This window comes from Thalassophryne amazonica, chromosome 20 (genome assembly GCF_902500255.1).
Source record: "Thalassophryne amazonica chromosome 20, fThaAma1.1, whole genome shotgun sequence".
Classification (NCBI taxonomy): domain Eukaryota; kingdom Metazoa; phylum Chordata; class Actinopteri; order Batrachoidiformes; family Batrachoididae; genus Thalassophryne; species Thalassophryne amazonica.
Window position 1 is genome coordinate 39,044,478 of NC_047122.1, and position 14,163 is coordinate 39,058,640.

A 14,163-nucleotide genomic window follows, 5' to 3' on the forward strand; every position below is an offset into this window, starting at 1 on the left:
AAAGAAAGTCATGAAGTCATTAATAGTTAAAGTTAATGGAATACTCAGCTCAATAGAGCTCTGACTCTTTGTCAGCCTGGCTACAGTGCTGAAAAGAAACCTGGGGTTGTTCTTATTTTCTTCAATTAGTGATGAGTAGAAAGATGTCCTAGCTTTACGGAGGGCTTTTTTATAGAGCAACAGACTCTTTTTCCAGGCTAAGTGAAGATCTTCTAAGTTAGTGAGACGCCATTTCCTCTCCAACTTACGGGTTATCTGCTTTAAGCTACGAGTTTGTGAGTTATACCACGGAGTCAGGCACTTCTGATTTAAAGCTCTCTTTTTTAGAGGAGCTACAGCATCCAAAGTTGTCTTCAATGAGGATGTAAAACTATTGACGAGATACTCTATCTCACTTACAGAGTTTAGGTAGCTACTCTGCACTGTGTTGGTATATGGCATTAGAGAACATAAAGAAGGAATCATATCCTTAAACCTAGTTACAGCGCTTTCTGAAAGACTTCTAGTGTAATGAAACTTATTCCCCACTGCTGGGTAGTCCATCAGAGTAAATGTAAATGTTATTAAGAAATGATCAGACAGAAGGGAGTTTTCAGGGAATACTGTTAAGTCTTCTATTTCCATACCATAAGTCAGAACAAGATCTAAGATATGATTAAAGTGGTGGGTGGACTCATTTACTTTTTGAGCAAAGCCAATAGAGTCTAATAATAGATTAAATGCAGTGTTGAGGCTGTCATTCTCAGCATCTGTGTGGATGTTAAAATTGCCCACTATAATTACCTTATCTGAGCTAAGCACTAAGTCAGACAAAAGGTCTGAAAATTCACAGAGAAACTCACAGTAACGACCAGGTGGACGATAGATAATAACAAATAAAACTGGTTTTTGGGACTTCCAATTTGGATGGACAAGACTAAGAGACAAGCTTTCAAATGAATTAAAGCTCTGTCTGGGTTTTTGATTAATTAATAAGCTGGAATGGAAGATTGCTGCTAATCCTCCGCCCCGGCCCGTGCTACGAGCATTCTGACAGTTAGTGTGACTCGGGGGTGTTGACTCATTTAAACTAACATATTCATCCTGCTGTAACCAGGTTTCTGTTAGGCAGAATAAATCAATATGTTGATCAATTATTATATCATTTACCAACAGGGACTTAGAAGAGAGAGACCTAATGTTTAATAGACCACATTTAACTGTTTTAGTCTGTGGTGCAGTTGAAGGTGCTATATTATTTTTTCTTTTTGAATTTTTATGCTTAAATAGATTTTTGCTGGTTATTGGTGGTCTGGGAGCAGACACCGTCTCTACGGGGATGGGGTAATGAGGGGATGGCAGGGGGAGAGAAGCTGCAGAGAGGTGTGTAAGACTACAACTCTGCTTCCTGGTCCCAACCCTGGATAGTCACGGTTTGGAGGATTTAAGAAAATTGGCCAGATTTCTAGAAATGAGAGCTGCTCCATCCAAAGTGGGATGGATGCCGTCTCTCCTAACAAGACCAGGTTTTCCCCAGAAGCTTTGCCAATTATCTATGAAGCCCACCTCATTTTTTGGACACCACTCAGACAGCCAGCAATTCAAGGAGAACATGCGGCTAAACATGTCACTCCCGGTCTGATTGGGGAGGGGCCCAGAGAAAACTACAGAGTCCGACATTGTTTTTGCAAAGTTACACACCGATTTAATGTTAATTTTAGTGACCTCCGATTGGCGTAACCGGGTGTCATTACTGCCGACGTGAATTACAATCTTACCAAATTTACGCTTAGCCTTAGCCAGCAGTTTCAAACTTCCTTCAATGTCGCCTGCTCTGGCCCCCGGAAGACAATTGACTATGGTTGCTGGTGTCGCTAACTTCACATTTCGCAAAACAGAGTCGCCAATAACCAGAGTTTCATCCTCGGCGGGTGTGTCGTCGAGTGGGGAAAAACGGTTAGAGATGTGAACGGGTTGGCGGTGTACACGGGGCTTCTGTTTAGAACTACGCTTCCTCCTCACAGTCACCCAGTCGGCCTGCTTTCCTGGCTGCTCGGGATCTGCCAGGGGGGAACTAACGGCGGCTAAGCTACCTTGGTCCGCACCGACTACAGGGGCCTGGCTAGCTGTAGAATTTTCCACGGTGCGGAGCCGAGTCTCCAATTCGCCCAGCCTGGCCTCCAAAGCTACGAATAAGCTACACTTATTACAAGTACCGTTACTGCTAAAGGAGGCCGAGGAATAACCAAACATTTCACACCCAGAGCAGAAAAGAAGCCGGACAGGAGAAGCCGCCATGCTAAATCGGCTAAGAGCTAGTAGCTACGCTAAGCTAGCGGATTCCTAAAAACACGCAAAGTGAATAATGTGTAAATAATTTAGAGGTGATTCAGCAGAAGGAGTGCTTTAGTTAAGGCACGTAAAGATTACACTGGGAAACAAATCGTAATCTAGATAACTAGATCAATCTAACTGCGCAGATTAAACAGCTAACAGATACAGAAAAACACCGCTGTGCTCCGGAACAGGAAGTGATACAATACCGCAGTGAGAGCCAACCACCAGTAGAGGCCAAGTAGAATAGAATTTAAAATTCTTCTTCTTACTTATAAGATTTTGAATAATCAGGTCCCATCTTATCTTAGGGACCTCATAGTACCATATCACCCCAATAGAGCGCTTCGCTCTCAGACTGCAGGCTTACATGTAGTTCCTAGGGTTTTTAAGAGTAGAATGGGAGGCAGAGCCTTCAGCTTTCAGGCTCCTCTCCTGTGGAACCAGCTCCCAATTCGAATCAGGGAGACAGACACCCTCTCTACTTTTAAGATTAAGCTTAAAACTTTCCTTTTTGCTAAAGCTTATAGTTAGGGCTGGATCAGGTGACCCTGAACCATCCCTTAATTATGCTGCTATAGACTTAGACTGCTGGGGTTTCCCATGATGCACTGAGTGTTTCTTTCTCTTTTTGCTCTGTATGCACCACTCTGCATTTAATCATTAGTGATTGATCTCTGCTCCCCTCCACAGCATGTCTTTTTCCTGGTTCTCTCCCTCAGCCCCAACCAATCCCAGCAGAAGACTGCCCCTCCCTGAGCCTGGTTCTGCTGGAGGTTTCTTCCTGTTAAAAGGGAGTTTTTCCTTCCCACTGTCGCCAAGTGCTTGCTCACAGGGGGTCGTTTTGACAGTTGGGGTTTTTCTGTAATTATTGTATGGCTTTTGCCTTATAATATAAAGCGCCTTGTGTCAACTGTTTGTTGTGATTTGGTGCTATATAAATAAAATTGATTTGATTTGATTTGATATATATATATATATATATACAACCCCAATTCCAATGATGTTGGAACGTGACCACAGCACACTTGGCCACTTTGCATCTATTTCAAATGAGCTTGGGTGGTGTTTCTAGATGTTGTTGATGTCTGGCTTTCGCTTTGCATGATGGAGTTTTAACTTGCACTTGTAGATGTAGCAACAAACTGTGTTAACTGACAGTGGTTTTGTGAGTGTATTCCTGAGCCCACGCGGTGAGATCCTTTACACAATGATGTCGGTTTTGAATGCAGTGCCGCCTGAGGGATCAAAAGTCACTCAATGTTGGTTTTCAGCCTTGCCGCTTACATGTAGAAAGTTCTCCAGATTCTCTGAATCTTCTGATTATATTATGGATTGTACATGATGGAATCAATAAATTCCTTGCAACTGAATGTTGAGAAACATTGTTCTTAAACTGTTGGACTATTTTTTCATGCAGTTGTTCACAAAGTGGTGATCCTCGCCCCATCTTTGCTTGTGAAAGGCTGAGACTTTTTGGGATGCTCCTTTTATTCCCAATCATGAGTGTCCTCAGTTCCCAAACGCTTATTGAGTGTTGTTAGAAGAAAAGGTGATGTGACACAGTGGTAAACATACCACTGTCCCAGCTTTTTTGAAAAGTGTTGCAGGCATCCAATTCAAAATGAGCAAATATTTGCACAAAAACTATATATATATATATATATATATATATATATATATATATATATATATATATATATATATATATATATATATATATATATATATATATATATATATATATATATATTCTAATATATATATTCTAATATATATATATATATATATATATATTCTAATATATATATATATATATATATATATATATATATATATATATATATATATATATATATATATTCTAATATATAATATACAGAATCTAAAAAGAAATTCAGAAAATCACATTGTGTGATTTTTAAAAATAATTTGCTTTTTATTACCTCAGGAGGCGAGATCTTGCAGGGAGCGCTAGACTGAGGAAGACTGACAGTCATCTTGGGTTTCTTCCATTTTCTAATGATTGCACAAACAGTTGTTGCCTTCTCACCAAGCTGCTTGCCTGTTGTCCTGTAGCCCATCTCAGCCTTGTGCAGGTCTACAATTTTGTCCTTGATGTCCTTAGACAGGTAAAGAGTGCAGAATAGGAGGAAAAACTAACAGGTCTGTGAGAGCCAGAATTCTTGCTGGTTTTTAGGTGATCAAATACTTATTTCATGCAAAAAAAAAAAAAAAAAAATACACAGTTATTTAAAAATCATACAATGTGATTTTCTGAATTTTTTTTAGATTCTCTCTCTCACAGTTGAAGTGTACCTACGATAAAAATTACAGACCTCTCCATTCTTTGTAGGTGGGAAAACTTGCAAAATCAACAGTGGATCAAATACTTATTTGCCCCACTGTGTGTGTGTGTGTGTGTATATATATATATATATATATATATATATATATATATATATATATATATATATATATATATATATATATATATATATATATATATATATATATATACACACACACATACACACACACTACTTGTCAGTCAGTGTATTATAGACTAGGACAATGGAAAAGGGAAAAAAACAGTACAAAATATTCAGAAAACTTCAAAAGTTCAAAAACACAGCTCAGATGTTCAGAAAAAGCAGGTCAGAGTTCATTTACAGATGTTTGGTTGAGTCAGCTGAATGCCATCTGCATCTTCCCAGTTTTCCCAGTTTTTCTGAACTGCTTCGGTGCCTTCCCTCACTACTGTGCGTCATCCAACCCGGTCATTCGCCAGCATCTCCACCTGCTGATAGCTGATACCCGCCAGGCCAAGGTGACCTTTTACCATGTCCTTCAATGCAGTCGCACTCGACCACGGGGCTTTGTCCCTCCTTCAGCTCAGAAAACAGCAGGTCTCGCGGCAGTCGTTCTTCAGACATCTTGATTACATGTCTGGTCCATCTGAGTTGTGAAAGGGTAATCATGGCTTCCATAGCTGGTATCATGCCCGCCTCAGGACCTTAACGTTGGTAATACGATCTTTCCAAGCAATAGCAATCACTTGGTGAAGATGGCATTGGACAAGGACAGACAGCCGTTGGACATGACCGGCACACGGTTAATACCTGTAGTCCGTATAGAAGAGCGCTCACCACTACAACCCTGTATACATTTAGCTTCATGTTCAGTCTTATATGTTTCACATTCCACAGTCCGAACGCAGTTGAGGCAGCACACACCCGTGTGCCAGTCTCACTGTCCATGGACTGTCATTTAACACTGTAGATCCCAGGTATGTGAAAGTTTATTTTATTTATTCATTCATTGATTTCAAACATGTTCTGTTATCTGCAAAGTCAACCGCATTCACAATATCTACAGCTTCACATTGCTATGTTTGAAAGTAGGCAGATGTATAGATTGACAGATATTTTCTTTATTTGTCAGTTTAAAACTGAAATTCATTTTGCATCCCTGGGAGGCTCGTTTAAAAACTTAATAAATACACCACATACACAAATACATACACATAGTGTTCACACTAGATAAATACACAAGTACAAGTGCAGATCCCCAAGACAAACAAGGCAGACAACATAACAACCTAGACAACAATGAATACCCCTGGGTTAATATTGCACTGGACTTATAGTTGGTTCAAAAGCAGGATTGACTGATATACAAAAGAGTGTTTAAATCTGATATGTTTGAAAGAGGGAACTCTGAAACATCTGCCTGAAGGCATAAGTTGGTATTCTCTATGTAAGACATGTGAGGAGACAGCAGAATTTTTCCTAGCTAATCTAAGCATACTCTTGTCATGGGCTTCTTGAAAAGATCGATCCACAGGTAGCCCAATGATTTTTGAACAGATTTTAATTTGGTTGTGTAGTTTTGCTTTGTCTTGAACTAATAGGCTACTCAACTAAGCTGTACTGCAATAGAGCATGACACTCAACAAAAAATTTATTTGGCTGCTGGCTCCAAAAGATTTTAGTCTCCGAAGAAAATAAATGCGCTGCTGTATCTTTTTACAGGTGAGATGTCCATGACAGATTTTCTTCAATCATGACACCTAAATATTTGTAGACTTGAACTTGATTAATGTCTACATTATGAATCTTTACTGGGGGTAGATGGCAGTTTGGTTCACCAAATATGATTTCCTCAGTCTTCACAGTATTAATAATAAGAGCGTTTTTATCACACCGCTCAACTAGCCAATCCACCTTGCCTTGATACAGTGTTGGGTCATCATGATCTGTGAAGAGGGTCAGTAGGGTGGAATCATCTGAACATTTTAAAAGAAACTGGTTTGACAGACTGGTAGTATAGTCTGAGGTATATAGGGTAAACAAAAGAGGGGAGCTAATACAGCCCTAGGGTGCTCCAACATTAGTTGTATTTGGAGTTGATAGTGTATTGTTTACCTTAACTAGCTGAACCCTGTTTGTGAGAAAAGAAAAGTACCAATAAATGATATAAGGATTAATCTGTAACTGAATCATTTTTGCTAAAAGTAAGTCTGGTTGAATAGTGTTAAATGCAGATGAGAAATCAAGAAACCGAGCCCTGGCATATGTTTTTGATTGATTAAGATGTACTACGACCTTCTTTATATGCTTCCATAGAGACCTATTGAGATGTTGTACAATAATCTTTTCCAGTGATTTCATGATAACAGATGTAAGGGCTATTGGCCGGAAATGTAGATCATCCTTGCACATAAAGACAGTCACTATCATGGCATCCTTGAAATCCTGGGGAACGGTGCTTTCCTCCCAGCATCACCACAAAAGCTCAGTGCCACCGTGTTTTAGCACCTCAGCCGGTATGCTGGCGACGCCTGGCCTTGATGGCCTTCAGTGCTCACTGTAGCTTATCGAACGTGGGTGTTCCATCCAGCTCTTGCCGTGTGGGGCACTTCTCCAGTCTCTCAGTGGCAGTCGATGGTCTGTTTAGTACCTGTTGGAAGTGCTCCATCCATTTAATTACGATTTTGTCCCGCGTCCTGTGGAGCGTTGCGCTGTCTACACTGAGTACTGGGTTTGATCCTGACCATCGAGGCCCGTAGACAGCCTTCAGGCCATCATAGAAGGCTCGGGTCATGTGGGCTTCTGAACATCTCACAGTCACTTTGTTGTTTGCCTTGTGTGCACTCCAGATAGAAACTGCTGATGGCAAACCTTCACTTCGACTATCAGTTTCTCCATACCCACATCATTCTGATCAAACCAGTCAGTGTGCTGCCGTCTTGGTTGTCCAAGGCCCTCTTTTGTGGCAGTGTACACCACACTGATTTGACCCCATCGCTTGTTCACACTCACTTCCTCTATGTTAGGATCCCGCAGCTGGTTCATATGGTCAGACACCTTGTTTTCAATGTTCCTCTGCCTTTTGTGGTAGTAAGCTTACATCAAGTTTGCGCAAAGGTTGTTTCGCATGTTTTGGTGGATCGGGGCTATATGCACATTACATACTGCCCTCACGTAAGGTGGTCCATTCCGCAGATCGCACCTTGCATCACACTTGTACATTTCATGTTCCCAAGGTTGTCTCTCTGCACAAGGATGTAGTCCAGCAGGTGCCAGGTGCGTGAACATGGGTGCATCCATGAATAGTATCACTTATCAGGCATGGTGAAGAAGGTATTAGTGATTGCCAGCCAGGTCCATTTCTGTTGTGGGTGCGCGTGTGTGAGCACTCCTAGTCCTGCGTTCATGTCTGTGTGTTATTGTGGTCCATACCCTCCCCCTTGTCTTTGTCTGTCACTCGGGTGTGTTTTTCGCACTCACTTGGCTGTACTGTCAACACCTCAGTCTGATATTCCCGTACAGACCAAGCAAGCTAGGTTATTAATTTGTTTATTATATGGCTGTTTTTGTAGCTGTATCGACATTGTGCATGTCCACTTGAGCTTGTTTGCTGTTAATTCCTCCAGTTCAAACTCATCAGTGTAATAAAATTCGCTCTGAGAATGGTCCTCTTTGTCGCTCATAATTTCTTTGTTCGTTTTTGTTTTATTTTGCTTTTAAATTTCTTGTTTAATGAGGGGAAATGTGTGTCGCCTTGGTTCCTGCCTCTTTTTCTGTCTGTTTTCCAGGTGGCATGCTGTGGAGCTGATCGTCACAGCTGTCACTCATCATCACCTGCAGTGTACCAACCACGGTTCTACACTTCCATCTTCGCAAGAAACTCAGCCCTCACCTCCAGAGATCCCGCACCTCGTCAGCTCCGTGCGCTGCCACCTGGCTTCGGACTTCATCCTCACCATCTCCACTCTTGCCCGGATCATCTTAAACAAAGTTGCAAATGTGATACGCATTATGCACCGATTGCAATGGTAACCGATCTGATATTTTCCCATATCAGACCGGAAATCAGCCAATCAGAGTGCGCATAGCATCGCAGCCATATAAAAAAAGACATATTCAGTGGCTTGGAAATGCTCATGTATCCATCCCCTCATTTATTTAATGGAAGCTGGCTGAAAAAGTGGTAATTTGTATGAAAAACAATCCTTACATTTCTTATGGGCTGTGAAAATGGAGGCAATATGTGTATGAATGGTTGTATTTGTAGCATGGTGAATGTGAGATTTTTGTTCTACCCCCTGAATTAAAGTCTACATTCCAAGGTCATTTTGATCATTTTCACCTGGTGAAAGCAGCAAAACAACAGAAACAAAATAACAAACATTGTGTCACTGTCCAATTACTTATGACCCTAATTGTATTTGGTGTCATCCTGTAATCTTTGGTGTACACTCAAAAAAAAAATTGACTCATTGGATGAACTCAATTCAATTATGTGCAGGATTTCCATCTAATAAATATATGTAGTTCCAACTCATAAAGCACAATCCAGTGAGTCGTTTTTTGCATGTTTTTTTTTCCTTTTTCGTCTCTTGTCAGCAGGTGGTGATCTCACAGTGACATGTGACACTGCACGCCACAATTACTGTCACATCAGAGGAAGATTAAACAAAGAATAAAATAATGAGCAATTACTGTGCAATGCGATTTTATAAAGATTTCACCAACATGTAGAAACTTGAGGTCCTATTTTCTGACAAAGTTCACATCCAGGTCACTTGGTCTCCTTTTTTTCCTTTCGAAAACCCTTTTCTTACGCTGTACAGTGTAATAATAGAAGTGCAGTGCAAAAACTTTTGGCTCCACTTAGAGGTTATTTTTAAAATGCAGCACAGGTTCGCAAACAAGAAACTTGCAGAGGAGCATGAAAACAAACAAACAGAAAAAAATGGTCATTTCCCCCTATTTCTCTGACAGTTTGGAAGTGATTCTGAGCTTTAATCTGGCAAGATTGAGGAGAAGATCGACATGGGTGGAAATATGCTGTCAAACCTTTCCTGCTGGTGGAGGTGAGGTCAAAACCGAACAGAAACAAAACTACATTTTCCTTTAAATTGGACAGTAATTGTAGCCTTACAGCCAGGTTTCTCATTCATTTGTAGAGTTAAAGTTTAACAAAAGGCTGTAAAATCTCATTGACTGTCATTTTAATTTTGGTTGCTGTTCGTCACTGTGTCACTGCGTGTTCCATCTCTTCGCTAGAATTTTTTAATGTGGATCCTATTTTAGTTATATAGTCATCAAATTTCTAAAGCATTGAGCAATATAAAAACATGAGCCAGTAAATTGTGCATGTTGTAAAACCTACATGAAGGACTGTGGAGGGTGAACAGGTGCAACACTGCAAAGAGTTGGAGTCTCACATGTGCACACGAGCAGTTATTTAGTTAACAATGTTGTAATTAGGCTTGTGGAGAGGCAGGGAGGTGGGCCGACCCTCCACATCACTTGAAGGACAAGCAGACAGACATATGCCAGAAGCATCTAAGGATGGCATACGTCTGCCTGAGAAGGTCTGCTTTCTGGACAGCATGGACAAAGAGCTGGCACACATGTTCCAGTCTGGAGATTTTTTTTTTTGTTCTTAAGTGTGTGTAAAGAAAAAGCAACACCATTGGTTGTTAATCTCTATGCCTCCAAACAACCAGAAGATAAGCTCTTTAGAGTTCTCAAATACTGACAGAATCACTACAGTGAAGCAAAATCAGTATATTTTAGACTTTACTCAATATGATAACATAATTTTGCTGTTGCATTGGATGTTTAACTTTGTAGAAATAAGGCCTGTCCAGATAAATGACTTGTGGTCCATTATTGAGCTAAAACCGCAACACATTAGCTTATAACAGTCTGGACTCTATTTTGATGGTACAAGCAAAAACCACTTATGTAGCGGATCATGCAAGTCTATTTGAGTATATCTGAGTGTGCATTACTATTCATGTAATGTGCACCCTTCTGCATGAATACGAGTTATTCAGAATTACTCAGTTTCTCAGAGTTATGTACAATACTGTTGAATATCTGTGTAAATGTCATTGTCATTTTGCATAAATTTGTTGTGCTTATTGTATAAAATATATATTGTTCACTGTTTACTGTTTTGGTACTCTGTCAAAATAAAGTTGATCTTATCTTAATGGATTAGGGCCAACCTGCCAGAATGCAGCATGGACACCAAAGCTCCCTGAAGCGAAGCAGTGCAGCAGCAAGTTTTTTGTTTGCGGTGAGTGTTTACTCTTAAATGGACTGCATTAATATAGCGCTTTTCCATCTGCATCAGACGCTCAAAGGGCTGTACACATCAATGCCTCACATTCACCACGATATGAGGCTGCTGCCATGCAAGGCGCCCACTACACACCGGGAGTGACTAGGAGATTAAGGACCTTGCCCCAGGGCCCTTAGTGATTTTCCAGTCAGGCTGGGATTTGAACTGAGGATCCTCTGGTCTAAAGCCCAACTCTTAATTTTTTAAATAGTTATTTTTAATTCATGCTCCTTTTGCATTTAAAGTAAATGCAGTACATGATATGTAATCATACTAACACACCATTGCAGGTGACTGGTGATGGTATATTCAGCCAAACAGGGTTTTTTGAGACATTTTGTTTTAATTTATAATTTCATTAATAATATGTTATGAGATCAAGAGGAAAATAGAATTTTCATGAAAGTTATTCTCTATCTTTATTCAAGAGTGTGGTCTTTCAGTTTGGGAGCATGATATTTTAATTTTACTTACTCTCCAAGACCCAGGACATTCTCCTCATTCAGATCTTTTTCTTATTACTGATTTACAATAATTGATATCCAGCTTACTGGTGTGTTGCCAACACTTTTTGATCTTGAGTGTAACTCGTATAATACCTTATTCACAACTTCAACTTCTTCTTCCTCTTGTTTTACAGCATTTGGCATTCAGCTTGCTGGTGTATTACCACCACCTTCTACTCCGGAGTGTGGATCAGACAGTAACTCATTCAGATCATGATACAGGAGCAACTTATTACATGTTTAGACAGCACAAACATACTCATGTGCAGTGTCTTGAGGCAGTTTTGCTGTGATTTGGCGCTATATAAACAAAATAAATTGAAATTATCATTGTGGAATTTATGATAATGCAGTATAGTTTTACATTTAAATCACTATAAGTCACAGGGCCAGCCAAAAAAATAAGAAAGTACAATTTATCGCCGGGAAAATACAGTAATCTGACCCAACTCTGAGTGCAAGTGGTATCCTGATTTAGAGGGCATGGGCACTGGGTTTTAAAATGATCATGGCATCAGGTATCCACCAGCAAACCTGGGTCGAGTGCAGCGTTGTGCCGTTTGGCAGATAGGGCAGATAACATCAGTGTTATTCTGCATTGTACATTTTCTCTTGCTGCTTTGTTCTTGTTGTTTACAGGATTTGCAGTCTGTAGGGTTTTCAGGACCTGCTCATTAAAATAAGACACAATGTTTAAAAAGGGGTGCATTCCTCATTTTTAAGGTTTACATAAAATTTTTGCAGAACAAATGTCTATCCTGACTCTTCATGTGTTAATATGGCAGGAGTGTGTGCCGTTAAATGAAATTTCAGCACTTATTACGACTCCCTCCTTGGTGTCAGCATTTGACCTTGTTGCTGCAGAGCCTGAGGGGCGGATGGGGCCATGAAAGAAAGTGATTGGCGGTTAGATCTCCTTCTCTTAACGAGCTGTCATCTGCAGACTGGCGTTCCCACACAGAGACGCATGCTCATTCACCGAGACGCACCAAATAAAATGCTGCTGACCTGCTATTCAAATAATTTAGAACATGCTTATTCTTCAATTTTAGGGTGAACCTTCCACTTTAGCTGAAGACTGACCCACTGACAGATACACACCCCTCACTCACCCCTACACAGAGTGGTCCTCAGGGTCACCATTTTGACCTTTTCACCCCAATGGTCAGAGGTCACGGCCAATCAAGAGTTTAAATGTGAAGAGAAGGGCTGATGGACTCCCTGGACTGTTCATTACCACTACTCTCTCCCTGTCTCTCTGTGAGCAGCATAAGGGCTGTTCCGTTGGCACCACAGTGATCCCCTGAATAGACTCTAATGATTTATTTTATCCTTTCACCTCCTTCTCTCCGCGTCTACCTCTCATCCTCAAAGCTGGAATCACAATCACACACACAGTTGAGTTGCAGGACGTGCTTGAAATACACACAACATACACTCAAAAAATGGCTCTTTGGATGAACTCAATTCAATTATGTGCAGGATTTCCATCTAATAAATATATGTAGCCCCAACTCAAATAAAACACATCCAAGCAAGATAATTTAATTTAATTTACTTGGGGTTACATATATTTTTAAGTGGAATCCAATCCAATGAGTTAGTTTTTTGAGTGTATCACTCAAACAAATGACGCAGTGGATGAACTCAATTCAATTATGGGCAGGATTTCCATCTAATAAATATATGTAGTCCCAACTAAATTAATGCATGGTTGCATTTTACTTGAGTTGGGGCTAAATATATTTATTAGAAGGAAATCCTGCTCATAATTAAATTGCGTTCATCCAATGCATCATTTTTTTGAGTGTAGTTGGAGACGAGTGAGACCACAAAACCCGCTGTTTGCACACCGTGCAGAAAATCTGCAAAAAATAAGACAGATTTGGAGAATTATTTATAAGTGACCTCTAGTAATCAGAGTTAGGGTTAGGGTGCAGCTAACTGATAAGTTAGCATTGATAACCTGTAACTCAAATGTTATCTGTGATACCTCTAAGCTGATAAACTCCTAAAAACAATGTTGCTGAAGTAATGCTAACTTTATTATATGAATTTGATTATGTGGAGGTGTAGTTCTGTAATCAAACATATTTGGATATGAAGCCGGTGTGAGCAAGTGGCCTCCTGTGCAGATCATACAGCCAACATTCACTCCTAAACATGTTTTAATAGTTTGTGTTAAACAATATGACATTTGTCTGCAATATTATGTCAGAACCATCCAGACCACGGGGTCTTCTTGGATTTCTGTCTGCCCAGAAAGCATTTGAGGAGGTGTGGAGAGAGGAAGTAAAGGCGAGGCTGCTAATACTAATGGTGGCTAATGTGTCACAAAGACAAAATGTCACTGCAAAACATTTAGTGACAAATGTAAGATCACTGGCCAACAAAATGGAACAACTGGAACTTCCATATCTAAGCAGAAAAACATAAAGGACTGCTGCATTATGATCATTAAACACGGCTCAACCTGACATTGCTGGGAGAGGTTAACAAGCTACCTGCAGCAAACACAGCTAACCGTTAGCCACTAGGAAAAAAAAAAAAAACGCCGTAAGACAGAGAACGAATTTACAGACAAAATAATAAGTGATGCACATAACGTTAGTGTTTATCACTAACATTAATGATGAACACTGCTCTCTGAAATTGTACTAAAATAAATTTAGCAAAACCTAATTGGTGTGCTAATGGTTTT

At 40.1% G+C, this 14,163-nt stretch overlaps 1 long non-coding RNA gene across 1 annotated transcript in view; it reads left to right on the plus strand.

Moving 5' to 3' along the window:
* LOC117502391 overlaps nucleotides 1-13,917 on the plus strand; it is a 20,729-nt gene extending 6,812 nt beyond the window's left edge. The window contains exon 4 of the long non-coding RNA XR_004558283.1: nucleotides 13,841-13,917. This is a non-coding gene — a long non-coding RNA (uncharacterized LOC117502391). The remainder of the gene's footprint in view (nucleotides 1-13,840) is intronic.
* The last annotated feature ends 246 nt before the right edge of the window (nucleotides 13,918-14,163 follow it).